Genomic DNA, 18,704 nt, shown 5'->3' with positions numbered 1-18,704 from the left:
ATTTACTGGGCTGGGAGTACGGGGTCATAGTGAGTTAGTTAATTATGGGGCCGGCTCAGTGTTGCGTTTGCAAGATGTTTGCCCTTCTGGACGTTAGTGTCCAGTCGGACTTCATCTGCGAGCGATGTAAGCTAGTGGACTCACTCATGGTCAAGGTTCGCGACCTTGAGGAGCAACTGGCTCGCATCCAATGCAACAGTGAGTTAGATGAGCTAGTTGATACGCCGTTTAGGGAGATGGTGTGTACGCCACTAGCGGGGGGGAGGGAGAATGAAGAGCAGAGAGGTCGAGAGAGCTGGGTGACCGTAGGTCGTAGACGCAGGAAAAGGCGTACACACGTTACAGAGGCGGCATCACCTGAGGTGTCTGTGTCTAACAGGTTTCAGGTGCTTCCAGCTTTAGAGCCGGAAGGGACTGGGGAGGCAGGTGGGCCCTTGGGCACTGAGGAGCCCCCTCCCCCCAGAAAAAGGGAGGTTGTGGTAGTGGGGGATTCAATTATTAGGGGAGTAGACAGTTATGTGTGCACGCGTGATAGAGGGTCCCGTACGGTGTCTTGCCTGCCTGGTGCCCAGGTAGGAGACCTTCCAGATCGTGTGGACAAGCTTTTGGCCCCAGCTGGGGTGGATCCAGTTGTCGTGGTGCATGTTGGCACCAATGACATAGGCAAGGGTAGAAGGGCTGTTCTGCAGGATAAATTTATAGAAGTCGCCAATAAGCTTAGAAGCAGAACGTCCATGGTGGTATTTTCTGAAATACTCCCCGTGCCACGCGCAAGTCAGGCTAAGTTAACTGAGATAAGGAGATTAAATGCGTGGCTAAAAGGATGGTGTAGGAAAGAGGGGTTTAGGTTTATGGGGCACTGGAGGACCTTCTGGAACAGGTGGGACCTGTTCAAGCCGGATGGGTTGCATCTGAACCGGAGGGGAACCAGTGTACTGGGAAGGCGTATTTGTAGAGTAGTTGAGGAATGTTTAAACTAGGGACTGGGGGGGCAGGGAGGTTAGTTAAGTATGTAACTGGGGGGAAACGGAAAGCCCCAAAAAATCATATTATAAGTAGGCACTGTAATAGGCCTACCCTTTGTTGTCTGTATTTAAATGCCAGGAGTATTAGGAATAAAATTCATGATTTAGAGGCTCTTATCTCATCAGACTCTTATGATATTATAGCAATAACTGAAACGTGGTTGAGTGATAAGGATGGACAAGAATATAATATGGATGGTTACACATTGTTCCGTAAAGACCGTATAGGTAAGAAGGGAGGTGGTGTTGCAGTATATGTAAAGGAAAACTTGCAGGCAAGGGAGCTTACTGATATAAGTAAAAGTACGGAAGCTATATGGGTAAAATTAGCTGCTACAAACTCAAATAGCCTAATTGTCGGTGTTTGTTACAGAGCACCCAATGTAGCTGCTGAGGAAAGCAGATTGTTATACAGTGATATTAGGATTATGAGCAATAAAAATGATGTGGTAGTTATGGGTGATTTTAATCTACCGGGGATGCAGTGGGACATTGTTGCTGGCTCTTCTGAAAATGAACTTGACATGGTGGAATTAGTACAGGATTGTTTTTTTACTCAGTTTGTTAACACCCCTACCAGGGGAGATGCCATTCTTGATCTTGTTTTGTCTAATAACCAGGACAGGATTGGTAAATTAGATGTTTTAGAACCACTTGACAGTAGCGATCATAACATGGTTAAATTTGAGGTTAAGTTTAGTGCCCGAAGAGCAAAGTCCAAATCAAAAATATATAATGTTAGGAAGGCTAACTTCAATTGTATGAGATTAAAACTAGAAACTGTGAACTGGATGGAGTTAATTAACAAAACTGTTGAAGAGGCATGGGGATTTTTTAAAAGCACATTATTGCAAGTACAAGAGGACTTCATACCTGTTTCTAACAAGAATAAATCAAGGAAATTGCAACCTAGGTGGTTTAATAGGGACATAAAGTATAAAGTAAGGAGGAAAAGGGCTTTGTTCCAGAGATGGAAAATAACTGATGATGACATAATAAAGCAAGAGTATCTAAATCTACAGGCTGAATTAAAAAATGACATTAGACGAGCTAAAAGGAATGTCGAAAGGAAGATCGCATTGGAGGCTAAGGATGACGTTAAAAGTTTCTTCCAGTATTTTAACTCTAAAAGAGCTCTAAAAGCTGAAATCACTAATCTGCAGGATAGTAAGGGTCTTATAATTGAAAACGACATTGACATAGTAAATGAGTTCAATGATAGTTTTGCACGGGTATTCACTGTTGAGGACACTACTAACTTACCAGTTCTTATTACTAATCCAACATCGTCTATAACTAATATATATATAACTGAAGCTGATGTTTTGCAAAGCCTAGCTAAGCTCAAAATAAATAAATCACAGGGCCCTGATGGCATCTTACCTATAGTGTTAAAAGAGATGCCAACCCTTAACATTACTGTTTCAAAAATCCTTATCTGAAGGTGTGGTACCTTCTGATTGGAAGCATGCCAACATAACGCCCATTTTCAAAAAAGGGGATAGAAGTAATTTGTCAAACTATAGGCCAATCAGTCTAACTTGTATAACTGGTAAAGTTATGGAGGCTATAATCAAAGAGAAAATGGTAGATTACCTGGACTCAAATAACATTTTGAGGGATAGCCAGCATGGATTTAGGAGAGGTAGATCCTGTTTAACAAATCTGTTGGAGTTTTTTGAGGAAGCTACTCAGGAAGTTGATGATAAGAAGGCCTATGATGTCATCTATTTAGATTTCCAAAAGGCTTTTGATGTTGTTCCCCACAAGAGGCTCTCACTTAAACTCAAAGCGACAGGTATTTTAGGAACTGTAGCGACTTGGATTGATAACTGGTTAACGGATAGGAAGCAGCGAGTAGTTATAAGAGGCTCGATGTCACAGTGGGCCTGCGTTCATAGTGGGGTACCGCAGGGTTCAATTTTAGGACCACTTTTGAGATATCCAAGATGGCGCCGCTGTGTATGGCTTGCCGTCCCACTCTGTCGTGTTTTTTATTAATAATTGTGTTTATTTTAACTGTTTCTTATGATGTGTCATCTCTGTTGATATATGATCGCTTGACACTTTTAAAGATACAGGCTACTACGAACAACTTGCCGGGCAACCTGTTGAACTGTACAAACAATGGATATTCAAGAACACCGCCACCTTTTCTGGCGTCTGTACCTGTCCATCTATTGCGTCCTGCTTACGTGCTACGCCGCAACAAGAGGTGCAAGAGACGCGGAAAGAGAGGAGGTATCCTCATTAATCTGAAAGCCTACCTGGCCTCCTGTGTGGATAATCTGGGCTTTGCGTCGAATGGAGTATCTGCTGAAGACGGGAATTTTGACCTACGACGCTCTCAGGAGTACAGCTATCGGTGGCTCAAAATGGCTATTCCGGATGACGGGTGTTCGTTTCCATGTCGCCGGCCGGTGAGGATCCAGGCACGCGGTTGCGTGCAGGGAAATCTCCGCCCGCTCAGTCGAACCCCAGAGCAAAGCTGTAAGGCGGTACGTACTGCCTTGTTGAACACTCGATCACTCATAAATAAGACATTCATTTTGAACGATCTGATCTCCACTCGTGACTTGGATTTTATTTTACTCACGGAAACTTGGCTAAAACAAGGTGATAACAGCGCCTTTTCCGAGCTTCTCCCTCCCGGCTATTCCTTCCTGAGTATGCCGCGAGAGTTGCGTCGCGGTGGAGGACTGGCTGCGGTTTTTAAACAGAAATTCAACTGCCGTTTAATCCCATGGAAAAGCTACAATAGCTTTGAGCTACAATTGGTTTTGTTTCAGTTTGCTTGTCCGGTACTGTGTGCTATTGTTTATCGTCCACCTAAATACAATAAGGGCTTTATCTCTGAGTTTGCAGAGTTACTTTCTGAATTGATGCCAAAATATGACAGTTTACTTATTTGTGGAGATTTTAATATTCATGTCTGTTGTTCATCCAGCCAACTGGTAGATGACTTTCAAAGTCTCTTAAATTCCTTTGACCTGACCCAATCAGTAAATGACCCTACACATCAGCGTGGCCACACACTGGATCTTGTTATTTCGCATGGACTCCCAGTATCTATTTCTCAAATAGTTGATATCTGTATTTCAGATCACTTCCCTGTTATCTTTGAATTTACTGCCTCATTATGTACTGTGAAATCTTCGACTTCAGCCTGCCGTCGTCGCGCTATTACATCCACCACAGCAGGAGAATTTGCGGATGCATTCATGAGTACTAGTCTTTACATCCAGGACGAGTTAGCTTCCCTCCTGTGTCCAGAGGATTTTATCTCAGACCTGTACTCCACCTGTTCAGGGATCTTGGACTCTATTGCACCTTATAAGGACAAACCCATGAAAACTAAACCTGACCCTTGGCTAAATGATACTACACGTGCCCTTAGGCAACTCTGTAGACAAGCCGAGCGTAAATGGAAAAAGGACAGGCTTCAAGTATCACTGGGTATACTGCGTGACAGTCTATCTGCTTATCAAAATGCAGTTAGAGAAGCTAAATGTATGTACTTGTCAAATGTAATTTCCAGCCAATGTAATCGTCCAAGGGTTTTATTCAATACAATTCAGTCAGTTACAAGTCCATCGTGTAATGCTCCGAAGCAGGTCTCAAGGTCATTCTGTAATGAATTTCTAAAATATTTCATCGATAAGATAGCCTTTGTCAAGCAAAATATTAACGTTACTTCAAACGGTCCTGATATATGCTCTTCTTTTTGTACGCCCTCAGCTGTGTTTAACAAATTTGAGCCAGTCTCTTTATCTCTTCTTTCTGAAGTGGTCCAGCGGTTATCTCCAACAAACTGTCCTCTGGACATAATTCCATCTAGGGTGCTGAAGCAGGTTTTTAATACAGTGGGTCCATGTCTTCTCTCTTTTATAAACAGTTGCCTTAGTTCAGGGTTTGTCCCAGATGTTTTTAAGCATGCTGTGGTCAGGCCACTTCTTAAAAAACCCAATCTTGATTCCACAGTATTCAGTAACTTTAGACCGGTATCTCATTTATCCTTTCTGTCTAAGGTTTTGGAAAAAACTGTCTGTATCCAGTTGCAGTCTTTTCTAGAAAAGCACCAGGTTTTTGAGAAATTCCAGTCCGGTTTTAGATCTCGGCACAGCACTGAATCCGCTCTCTTGAAGGTGCAGAATGATATTCTACTATCCCTTGATTCCAAAAAACCAGTGTTGCTTGTGATGTTGGACCTCACTGCAGCCTTTGATACTGTTGATCACTCGATTCTCCTGACACGTCTGGAACAAGATGTTGGCCTTCAAGGTTCGGTACTACAATGGTTTAGGTCATATTTAACAAATAGGACTTTCTCAGTAATGATTGGTGACATGTCTTCCTCCTCAGCCCCTTTAACCTCTGGTGTTCCACAGGGTTCCATTTTGGGCCCTGTTCTATTTTCTTTATACATGCTGCCATTAGGGTCAGTCATTTCGAAACACAATGTTTCTTTTCATCTATACGCAGATGATTTACAAATCTATCTGCCAATTGTGCCGAATTCTTCTGACGCACTAAAATCAATTCATAGTTGTCTGTGTGACATTAAACTCTGGCTGTCACAAAACTGTCTCTGTGTAAATGAGGGTAAAACAGAGTGTATTATGTTTGGGACCCAGAATCCTTTTAGTTTTAACACTGCTGGTCTCGATTTTCCAGTTCCTATTTTGAACCGGGCAGTCAAAAATTTGGGGGTGAGTTTAGACAGCAGTTTAAATTTTCAGACTCAAATTGAATCAGTTGTCAAGATGGGATTTTTTCATCTTCGCCTACTTGCGAAGGTAAAACCCTTTCTGAATCGGAGCGATCTGGAGAAAGCCATTCATGCATTTATTAGCTCGCGCCTCGATTACTGCAACGCACTTTATGTGGGAATCACCCAAGCTCGTTTACACCGTCTGCAACTTGTGCAGAATGCTGCGGCTCGTATGCTGACCAATAACCGTAAACATGATCACATCACACCGATCCTGCGCTCACTTCACTGGCTTCCGGTACAGTTCCGGATTCAGTTTAAACTTCTGATGTTTGTTTTTAATGCGATTAATGGTTTGGCACCTTCTTATTTGTGTGAGACAGTAAGTTTATATCATCAGGGTAGAGCCTTACGTTCTGCAAACCAAAACCTGCTAGTGGTCCCTCGGTCAAGATCCAAACAATGGGGTGATCGCTCCTTTGCAGTCGCTGGTCCTAAACTCTGGAACACTATTCCACCAGAGTTACGCAAACTTACGGATCTTCGTTTGTTTAAAGCACAACTAAAAACCTACCTCTTTAAAATGGCTTTTAATAATTTATAATTTTATGTTGTTTTTATAATTTTCATGTATATTGTGCATTTATTTGGTTGCAATAATATGTTTCTTTGTTTTTATTATTAAGGTTATTTCATTGTTATTTTATTGCTGTGAAGCACTTTGGTTCAACTTAGGTTGCTGTAAAGTGCTATATAAATAAACGTTGATTGATTGATTGACTTTTGTTCCTTATTTACATAAATGATATAGACACCAATATATACAGTAAACTGGTGAAATTTGCAGATGACACCAAGGTGGGTGGTGTAGCAGATACTGAACTAGCGGCTCAGCAGCTACAGCGGGATCTTAATTTAATTAGTGACTGGGCTGACACCTGGCAGATGAAATTTAACATAGACAAATGTAAGGTACTCCATGTAGGGAGCAGAAATATAAAGTACAGGTATTTTATGGGACCTACTGAAATAAAGGTAGCTGATTATGAGAAAGACCTTGGTGTGTATGTTGATGCTTCCATGTCTCATTCTCGCCAGTGCGGGGAAGCAATAAAAAAGGCCAATAGGATGTTGGGGTATATCTCCAGGTGTGTGGAGTTTAAGTCAAGGGAGGTAATGCTAAGATTATACAATTCCTTGGTGAGACCTCACCTAGAATATTGTGTACAGGTTTGGTCACCATATCTTAAAAAGGACATAGCGGCCTTAGAAAAGGTGCAGCGTAGGGCCACAAGAATGATTCCTGGTCTTAGAGGAATGTCATACGAGGAAAGGTTATTTGAGCTAAATCTGTTCAGCCTCAAGCAAAGGAGACTGAGGGGGGACATGATCCAGGTCTATAAGATTCTAACAGGTTTGGATGCTGTTCAACCGAATAGTTACTTCAGCATTAGTTCAAATACAAGAACTCGTGGCCATAGGTGGAAATTAGCGGGAGAACATTTCAAACTGGATTTAAGGAAGCACTTCTTTACACAGCGTGTAGTCAGAGTATGGAATAGTCTTCCTGATAACGTAGTGCAAGCTGAATCCTTGGGTTCCTTTAAATCAGAGCTAGATAAGATTTTAACAACTCTGAGCTATTAGTTAAGTTCTCCCCAAGCGAGCTCGATGGGCCGAATGGCCTCCTCTCGTTTGTATATTTCTTATGTTCTTATGTTCTTATGAATAAAATACAAAAAAATATCCCTTTGTCCACTGTTGTTGTCCAATCTTGTTGCCCTTACCCTGTTTGTCCCTTTATCCCCTTTCCTGTGAATACTGTTACACTGCAACTCTAGACTGGAGATCATAACAGCATCTTACCTATAGTTTTAAAAGAGATGAGGGATATTATTTAGCTTTGCTATTTCAGAAATCTGTATCTGTTGGTGTGTTACTAATATAACACCCATATTCAAAAAAGGGGATAGAAGTAATCCAACAAACTATAGGCACTTGGAAAAGTAATGGAAGCTATAATCCAAGCCAAAATGGTGGACTACTCTTGGTGTGTATGTTGTTGCTGCCATGTCCCACTCTCGCAAATGTTGGGAAGCAATTAAAAAGGCCAGTAGGATGTTGGGTTACATCTCTAGGTGTGTGGAGTTTAGGTCAAGGTAGGTGAAGCTTAAGATTGTACAATTCCTTGGTAAGACCCCACCTAGAATATTGTGTGCAGGTTTTTTCACCTTACCTTAAAAAGGACATTGCTGCCTTTGAAAGGGTTCAACGTAGGGCTACAAGAATGATTCCCGGTCTTAGTGAAATGTCTTATGAGGAGAGGTTAGCTGAGCTGAATCTGTTCAGCCTCGAGCAAAGGAGACTAAGGGGGGACATGATCCAGGTATGTAAGATTCTGATTCTGATTCTGATGTTTATTTTTTTTCCATTACTGCAATATGTCACTCATGATTATATAACAGAATAGATGAAACCCTGCCTACATCTAGCTTTCTCCCAGGGGATTCACTATCCCAGTGTAATTCAATACAGTCAGTATCTACTGAGATGCTTGATATATTTTCTTTTTCATTGCATTTTTGATGGACATAGAGGACAGTATTTGGCTGAGACAGTATTAGCAGTTTAAATACAGCTCCCCCTCATGACAGTGAAAAAGTCTGCAGGCCATTGCAGAGGTCTTGGATGATGTTCTCATCTATGGAGGTCTTTGGTGGCTGTCGTAACCAGTGTCTCTGCCTAGGCCAGTGGTGGGTCTCATATTGAGGTACAGAGAATGGGTCCTTCCGCCTTGCGGATTCCCTCTTTCCCTGAGCAACAGCTTCCCTCCAAGATGATGGGGGGAGTGCGGTGGACAGAACTGGGGCTTCTTCCCTGTCATGCACTTTCTGGACCACTGGCTGAGGCCGGACACACAGATGAAGTTGCATCCTCAATGTTAGGCCTCTGGAGACCAATTTCTTTAGCTGGCCTGTTGCACAGAAACATTTCTCTTTATTGTAAACTGTAAGATGATTACAGCAACTATTCTGCTGTTATTCAATCAGTGAGAATAATTTACATAGTACCGACCAATTTTTTAAACTTCAATTAACATCAGACTGTCTCAAACTCATGTTAAAAAAAGTTCTGAAATACATACGTTTATATACGGGCTGATGATAATGTTCCACCGCCCCAGCATCCACGTCTCCAGTACAGGTGCCAGCCTGGTTAGAGGGAGGTGATGTGGGTGGAGATTCGTCATCTCCCCAATCAATCACCTCATCCCACTTATTCCAGGCTGCCCAGTACTCATTATCTGTCCAGCTCACGGCTTTTTCCAATCGCCTAGTGCTGAGAGGAGAAACAGGTTTCAGTCAGACAGGTTGCACTACAGCTCACCAGACAACAGTAAAAACCTCTTAAAGAGCAAATACATAAGCCGGTTCTATCTAATAATTGTATTTAATAATAAAACAGTACAATCATCTAAGTTTTATCAATGTAGATGGCCAGAAAATTTTACTGTCACATATATATGTACTTGTTACTGTGGCAGTACACTTGTTAACAATAATGCTAATATACTCACTGCAGCTACAGGATATATATATATATGGGGCATATGGCATACCGAGCATTCTCCGGTATGGTATTAATTCTAGTGGCACCCCCCTCCCCCAGTCAATAAAATGTATTGCTTAATGCCAACAAAGGGAAGGGTGAGTGCACTTGACCTTCTGAACATGATAACTGGTATTTGTTGCATCTTTTTATCACTTCACATAATGTCAAACGTTTAAATGCAGTTTTGGGTGTTTTTAGAAATCCATATTGCTCCCTCTCACGAGAGAGTAAAAACCAGTACAGTATCTCTGTTTGGACCAGTGGTGGGTCTCGTACTCAGGCACAGAGAATGGGTCCTTCCACCCTGTGAATTCCCTCATTCCCTGAGCGACAGGTTCCTTCCACGCTGATGGGGTGACGGTGGTTTCCAGAACTGGGGCTTCTTGTTCCCTGTCATGCACTTGGCTTTGCTGGACCAATTGCTGAGGCTAAGAATGAAGTCGTATCCTCACCGTTAAGCCTCTGGACAGCAGTTTCTTTTGCTGACCTGTTACATAGAAACACTTCTCTTTATAGTAAACTGCAAGATGATTACAGCAACCATTCTGCTGTTATTCAGTCAGTGAGAATCATTTACATAGTACCATACAATTTTCAATCTACATCAGACTCATGGTTCAAATTATGGGGGGTACTGGAGGGTACTGTACCCCCCGATCAAGACCCAGACCCCCCCAAAGAGACAAAAATAGCAGTTTTGGGGGGGGTTTTAACATTTTTCTTTTGCTGTAAAAAAAAAAAAAAAGATAACCTCACCTTGTAGGAAAAGTTTATGTAAAACAATTTCAGACACCCCTAATGTGGACCGTACCATTTTAACCACCTCGGCGCTAGAAGCAGCCAGTCGGTTGCGTCATTCATTCTCATTGAGTGACCTGTTCATTGTGTTCGTCTGTTATAGTACTGTTTGTCGTGCATTGGTAAATGTGAGTAGCCAGCAGAAGTCTAGCCTGTTGAAAATGTGTTATTTTACAACCTTCATTTATTCGTTTAAGTGTTTCATCTACTAATGCAAGCTGACGTCATTATAAGTTGAATTACTTACCATTGTCCTTCTGAGGCAGATGTTCTGTCGAGTTGAGCTACTTTGTCCAGGTAATCTACTGTAGTGCTAATTGATAGCCTTAATCATAGCTTACCTCGACAAAGTAGCTCAACTCGACAGAACACCGGTACAGTCAACTTTAGTTACATTAACTAGCAAGATGAGCTAAGTTCTCTATTTAAACCAGGCTTATTTGGTGAGGGAAAATCGATCATGGTCATTTTCCAAGGAGATGAACTCCATATGTTTTCGTTCTCATTTTATCACGAATAAATTGTGCCATTCTGAAATTAATTTGCCACTTAGCCTGTGTGGTTTGTTATTAGGCTAATATTAACGCATAAGAAGGTCTAACGTCATGCTCTGAAAAAACATTACTATAAGTGACACCTATAGGGGCAACGTAAAAAAAACTAGCTAACAAATAATAAGCCCTATTATTTGAATTTTAGTGGTATTGATTCTGCATTCCACAATTTCATATATATAGACATTTTAGAAGCTTCATCTGATAGTTTTCAGATACTGTTTTGTTAAATATAGATTAGATTTTATTCACAGACACACTATGAGGAAAAGGAAAGATGGAGACATCAGACACTCTTTTGGTGGTAAAAGAAGAGTAAGTAGGAAATATTAGTGTTATGAGCTACAGAACATTACACTAAAAGTATAGGTTACTTAATGTGTATGAAGGAAAGTGGTGGTCAGCAGAAGGCAGGAGAGGCACAGGAGCAGGGAGATGGCAGGATGAGGACAGTGAGCAGGCAGCAGGGAGATGGCAGGATCAGGACAGTGTGCAGGCAGCAGGGAGATGGCAGGATCAGGACAGTGAGCAGGCAGCAGGGAGATGGCAGGATGAGGACAGTGTGCAGGCAGCAGGGAGATGGCAGGATGAGGACAGTGTGCAGGCAGCAGGGAGATGGCAGGATGAGGACAGTGTGCAGGCAGCAGGGAGATGGCAGGATGAGGACAGTGTGCAGGCAGCAGGGAGATGGCAGGATGAGGACAGTGTGCAGGCAGCAGGGAGATGGCAGGATCAGGACAGTGAGCAGGCAGCAGGGAGATGGCAGGATGAGGACAGTGAGCAGGCAGCAGGGAGATGGCAGGATGAGGACAGTGAGCAGGCAGCAGGGAGATGGCAGGATGAGGACAGTGTGCAGGCAGCAGGGAGATGGCAGGATGAGGACAGTGAGCAGGCAGCAGGGAGATGGCAGGATGAGGACAGTGTGCAGGCAGCAGGGAGATGGCAGGATGAGGACAGTGAGCAGGCAGCAGGGAGATGGCAGGATGAGGACAGTGTGCAGGCAGCAGGGAGATGGCAGGATGAGGACAGTGTGCAGGCAGCAGGGAGATGGCAGGATGAGGACAGTGAGCAGGCAGCAGGGAGATGGCAGGATGAGGACAGTGTGCAGGCAGCAGGGAGATGGCAGGATGAGGACAGTGAGCAGGCAGCAGGGAGATGGCAGGATGAGGACAGTGAGCAGGCAGCAGGGAGATGGCAGGATGAGGACAGTGTGCAGGCAGCAGGGAGATGGCAGGATGAGGACAGTGAGCAGGCAGCAGGGAGATGGCAGGATGAGGACAGTGTGCAGGCAGCAGGGAGATGGCAGGATGAGGACAGTGAGCAGGCAGCAGGGAGATGGCAGGATGAGGACAGTGTGCAGGCAGCAGGGAGATGGCAGGATGAGGACAGTGAGCAGGCAGCAGGGAGATGGCAGGATGAGGACAGTGTGCAGGCAGCAGGGAGATGGCAGGATGAGGACAGTGAGCAGGCAGCAGGGAGATGGCAGGATGAGGACAGTGAGCAGGCAGCAGGGAGATGGCAGGATGAGGACAGTGTGCAGGCAGCAGGGAGATGGCAGGATGAGGACAGTGAGCAGGCAGCAGGGAGATGGCAGGATGAGGACAGTGTGCAGGCAGCAGGGAGATGGCAGGATGAGGACAGTGTGCAGGCAGCAGGGAGATGGCAGGATCAGGACAGTGAGCAGGCAGCAGGGAGATGGCAGGATCAGGACAGTGAGCAGGCAGCAGGGAGATGGCAGGATCAGGACAGTGTGCAGGCAGCAGGGAGATGGCAGGATGAGGACAGTGAGCAGGTAGCAGGGAGATGGCAGGATCAGGACAGTGAGCAGGCAGCAGGGAGATGGCAGGATCAGGACAGTGAGCAGGCAGCAGGGAGATGGCAGGATCAGGACAGTGAGCAGGCAGCAGGGAGATGGCAGGATGAGGACAGTGAGCAGGTAGCAGGGAGATGGCAGGATGAGGACAGTGAGCAGGCAGCAGGGAGATGGCAGGATGAGGACAGTGAGCAGGCAGCAGGGAGATGGCAGGATGAGGACAGTGAGCAGGCAGCAGGGAGATGGCAGGATGAGGACAGTGAGCAGGCAGCAGGGAGATGGCAGGATGAGGACAGTGAGCAGGCAGCAGGGAGATGGCAGGATGAGGACAGTGAGCAGGCAGCAGGGAGATGGCAGGATGAGGACAGTGAGCAGGCAGCAGGGAGATGGCAGGATGAGGACAGTGAGCAGGCAGCAGGGAGATGGCAGGATGAGGACAGTGAGCAGGCAGCAGGGAGATGGCAGGATGAGGACAGTGAGCAGGCAGCAGGGAGATGGCAGGATCAGGACAGTGAGCAGGCAGCAGGGAGATGGCAGGATGAGGACAGTGAGCAGGCAGCAGGGAGATGGCAGGATCAGGACAGTGAGCAGGCAGCAGGGAGATGGCAGGATGAGGACAGTGAGCAGGCAGCAGGGAGATGGCAGGATCAGGACAGTGAGCAGGCAGCAGGGAGATGGCAGGATGAGGACAGTGAGCAGGCAGCAAGGAGATGGCAGGATAAGGACAGTGTGCAGGCAGCAGGGAGATGGCAGGATGAGGACAGTGAGCAGGTAGCAGGGAGATGGCAGGATGAGGACAGTGAGCAGGTAGCAGGGAGATGGCAGGATGAGGACAGTGAGCAGGTAGCAGGGAGATGGCAGGATGAGGACAGTGAGCAGGCAGCAGGGAGATGGCAGGATGAGGACAGTGAGCAGGTAGCAGGGAGATGGCAGGATCAGGACAGTGAGCAGGCAGCAGGGAGATGGCAGGATCAGGACAGTGAGCAGGCAGCAGGGAGATGGCAGGATCAGGACAGTGTGCAGGCAGCAGGGAGATGGCAGGATGAGGACAGTGAGCAGGTAGCAGGGAGATGGCAGGATCAGGACAGTGAGCAGGCAGCAGGGAGATGGCAGGATGAGGACAGTGTGCAGGCAGCAGGGAGATGGCAGGATCAGGACAGTGTGCAGGCAGCAGGGAGATGGCAGGATCAGGACAGTGTGCAGGCAGCAGGGAGATGGCAGGATGAGGACAGTGAGCAGGCAGCAGGGAGATGGCAGGATGAGGACAGCGCACAGGACCAAGTGGTGAGTTAGAAATTAGGCTGTACTTTACTACCATTATCTACTGTATCATCAAGGCAGATATTAGCCTAATAGACAAATATTCATTTCTGAAGGCTGTTGGAGCTGGGGGGACTGAGAGGGCAGGAATTACACCAGACTGCTGGACCAGACCAGGCTGTTTGTAAATGTATAGGCTTATTACTTTTACTAGTATACTACTTCTAGGATAATTCCTGAGAGTTAGCAAAACCAAATTCTTTTGGATAGGGATAAGGATAATGAGATCTTCTGTATTGATTCTCATTTTGTCGCATGTCCAGACCATGACCGTGTGTTGCATACATGTTAGCAAACACCCCTAGCGCATCTTGCACTCTTAACATTGATCCTGGTGGCGACTATTCGTATTGACGCGGTAGCGGACCATAATGGTCATAGAAGTGTTATGAAGGCAGTACCCCCCAATTATGGAGGGGTAATTCGCACTCTGGATACAATTACAACACTAGCCATGTAAACGTATTAATTGGGGAATTCATTTATAAAGGCTTCGTGTGACCGAAAAAGATGCCAAACATTCATAGGCACATTTGTAAGAGGGTTTTGGGATTTATAAAGAAAAACGTATGCTGAAAACAACTCGCACGTTTTGTGAACGAGGCTGAAAGGGATGCAGTTTCGACAGAATCCTGTAGAGGGCACTGTGTATGCTAAATTGAAGGCTCCAGGAATGTTGTCGGCATTTCATTTCATTTCATGGTCACACGGCCATTGGCTCTGAAATTAAACTGTTCTTTTAAATAGAATTGCCACTGCCACTGAGCATCTCCTCTACAAGCAAACACTGGGGTGCCACCAAGACCAGCAGGCTGCTGGTGGCTCTGGGATGCAACCACTACTGAGGACAGATGAGGGAGCCACTAATGATGGCTTGAAGACATATCAGTGTCAGAATGACATGACATGGCTTGTTTGTTGAACCTTGGCCAGGAATTTGAGAGCACACAGATCCAAGGATGGGGCACATATATGAAACAGAGGTACACCTGTGCAGATTTTGCCTAGGGGCACTGAAATGACCCAAACATGAAGCTCAGCTTTCCAGGTGCTGAGGGGAAATAGTTTCAGAAAACTTTTATTCTAGGCACAAACTTCTGTGGAGGCAGGACGAGTCACCAGCTTCTCACTTCAGTTATTTACACGTAATGTTCATCTATCAAAGGTAAGACACGTTGTTTGAGATAAATGTAGAACTACAGGATAAATTTACAGTTATACCGCCAGGTGTTTTCATAACAGCTTGCTTATAGTAACATTATCACTAGCAACCATTTCACTCGTTTGACGAGAGAGAACTGACAGACTTTTGTCTCTCATACGTTCCCTGTAATTATGCGCTAAATAATGAATTGTCATGACCGTTATTTGATAATGTGTGTGGTTTTTATGTTGTTGTATGATAAAATCTTGTCGGCACGGTATTGACAGTAATTTTGTGTCACCAATTAGCTAGCATCGCTCACTTGGTAAGAGGCTGAAGCTAGGTTTGCCGCATAGCCTATGTGTCCATGGCTTGTATAGTTTTTTGTCATAACGTTAAAAATTCTTGTCAGTCCGTTTCTGACAAACTTGTGTTGATCAGTGACCTGAGCATCGCTCACATGGTAGACTATTATCTGTCTGAACAATTATAAATTGCACTGACCAGAAAAGCTTGAGTGTTGATAGCATCACAGGCAGAACCATAAATGATTTTTGGTAACATTTTTTTTTGTTTTAGTCATTTTTAAACACATTGACAATGCATTATAATGCATTCATAAAGCATTATAAACATGGCTATATTTCTAAAAGGGCATAACAAATTGCCATGTTTATTATGCACTATGACTGCCTTATGAAGCTCTCATCTATAATGCACTATAGATACCTTTGTAATACAGTACAATAGCTGTATTATTCCGAGCATCATAATGCATTATGAAGGTATCTATAGTGCATTCCAGATGAGACCTTCATAAATTATTCATAATGCATAATACACATGGGTATAATGTGTTATGCCTTTTGATAAATAATTATAGCCATGTTTCTAATACTTTATGGATTCATTATTATTAGTTATGAATGTGTTTATAAATTGCTAAAGCAATGGCCTTAAGTAGTGTTACCTGATTTTTGGTTACAAACGTAACATTTTTTGCTGAGGGGCTCTCTAACCCCAAAATGGCCTTAGATGAATTTGCAGAGACAGAATTCTTCCAGAAGGAGCGGGAGGCTGCCAAGAAACGGGTGGAGAAGAAGATGGAGAAAAAGAGGAAAAGGCCAGACTCACGACAAGCAGATTCTGCCGCATGAACCTGAAACAGGGACCAAACAGCTAGCCTGCACAACCACACCGGCTTCCCTGGAATGGCAGGGAAATGCACTTACTGCCCATCTAAAGTGAACCGGAATGAGTTTCAGGCGTCTCCTTTGTTTAAGGCAGAGTGATAAAGATGGGTAAACTTAATAATATTAATTTAGTCATTTTAATGTAATATTTGAATGCAGGCCTTAAATGATCCATATTATTTCAATAAGGCCTCCCTTTAGGGGTATAGTCCATGCTTTTACGTTTGTGTAAAACAAACCTAACAAAGGACGCGGCCGCATGACCCTGCGGCGCCGAACAAAGAAGCACTGTGGGACATACGGCGGCGTCCGAAACAGACTGAGGAAACGAGCACATCGCCCGCCACTGCCCAGAGTCCCATTCACAAACATCCAGTCTAAACTAGGTGACCTAAGAGCGAGGTTGGGGTTCCAGCGCGATGCAAGAAACTGCAATATATCATGTTTCACGGAAACGTGGCTGACCCCCCTGGTACTGGATCTAGTGGTGACTCCGTCAGACTCTTTCTCTCTTTTTCCTGTTTCATAACTGCTTGCTGTTGGTCATTTAGTACTTGCTCTTTGTCTATGAAACTATGTCAAAAATAAAAAGGATATTTAATTGAAATATTACACGCTGATTTTTTTCCTGGTTAAATAAAATCGATACAGCAGATTCTTTTCTACACACACGACTGCTTTTTTTGTAACTTAATTATGCCATCTAACACGATAGGTTCTCTGTCATAAGAATATTCCAATATGTTGGTTGAGATTATTTAAGCGGTACATCAACAATCCTTGTGGGGGAAATTAATGATAATTAAACTTTGACAAACAAGGGCATAGCTGAAAAATCAGTACACTGCTAGTGAGTTACTGGCAATATAGCATAGAAATTTACTAGTCAGCTGTGCTAAGAATCAGCTAAACTGAAATGGAAGGCTTGTAGTATAAGGGGAAAGGTGAAGGAGAATGTTTTATGTGTTTTAAGTTGATTAAGCACGGAGGAGCACTTCTCTTTCTCACATAGTAAAGGTTCATTCTCTCTTCAAATGATTGCTTGCAAATTTAAGGATCTAGGAAATTAGCTTATATAATATAATATTATAATATAAATATTATATATATATATACACTCACCTAAAGGATTATTAGGAACACCATACTAATACGGTGTTTGACCCCCTTTCACCTTCAGAACTGCCTTAATTCTACGTGGCATTGATTCAACAAGGTGCTGAAAGCATTCTTTAGAAATGTTGGCCCATATTGATAGGATAGCATCTTGCAGTTGATGGAGATTTGTGGGATGCACATCCAGGGCACGAAGCTCCCGTTCCACCACATCCCAAAGATGCTCTATTGGGTTGAGATCTGGTGACTGTGGGGGCCATTTTAGTACAGTGAACTCATTGTCATGTTCAAGAAACCAATTTGAAATGATTCGAGCTTTGTGACATGGTGCATTATCCTGCTGGAAGTAGCCATCAGAGGATGGGTACATGGTGGTCATAAAGGGATGGACATGGTCAGAAACAATGCTCAGGTAGGCCGTGGCATTTAAACGATGCCCAATTGGCACTAAGGGGCCTAAAGTGTGCCAAGAAAACATCCCCCACACCATTACACCACCACCAGCCTGCACAGTGATAACAAGGCATGATGGATCCATGTTCTCATTCTGTTTACGCCAAATTCTGACTCTACCATTTGAATGTCTCAACAGAAATCGAGACTCATCAGACCAGGCAACATTTTTCCAGTCTTCAACTGTCCAGTTTTGGTGAGCTCGTGCAAATTGTAGCCTCTTTTTCCTATTTGTTGTGGAGATGAGTGGTACCCAGTGGGGTCTTCTGCTGTTGTAGCCCATCCGCCTCAAGGTTGTGCGTGTTGTGGCTTCACAAATGCTTTGCTGTATACCTCGGTTGTGACGAGTGGTTATTTCAGTCAAAGTTGCTCTTCTATCAGCTTGAATCAGTCGGCCCATTCTCCTCTGACCTCTAGCATCAACAAGGCATTTTCGCCCACAGGACTGCCGCATACTGGATGTTTTTCCCTTTGCACACCATTCTTTGTAAACCCTAGAAATGGTTGTGCGTGAAAATCCCAGTAACTGAGCAGATTGTGAAATACTCAGACCGGCCCGTCTGGCACCAACAACCATGCCACGCTCAAAATTGCTTAAATCACCTTTCTTTCCCATTCTGACATTCAGTTTGGAGTTCAGGAGATTGTCTTGACCAGGACCACACCCCTAAATGCATTGAAGCAACTGCCATGTGATTGGTTGATTAGATAATTGCATTAATGAGAAATTGAACAGGTGTTCCTAATAATCCTTTAGGTGAGTGTATATATATATATATATATATATAATATACAGCTGCAGACTCTTAATGCCACTCTCAGGCCCCTTCCGTTTGGTGGACGTATGTGCGGAAAACAAAGAAAGATGTACTTTATCAGTTTCACAAGTTTTCAAAGTAGAGTTGGATGGCACCTTTAACCTTAAAGGCTTGTTTTTGCGGCAGAATGGTCATGCAATTTAGGTT

This window comes from Paramormyrops kingsleyae, chromosome 24 (genome assembly GCF_048594095.1).
Source record: "Paramormyrops kingsleyae isolate MSU_618 chromosome 24, PKINGS_0.4, whole genome shotgun sequence".
NCBI lineage: Eukaryota > Metazoa > Chordata > Actinopteri > Osteoglossiformes > Mormyridae > Paramormyrops > Paramormyrops kingsleyae.
Note: the sequence above shows the minus strand (reverse complement) of the source record.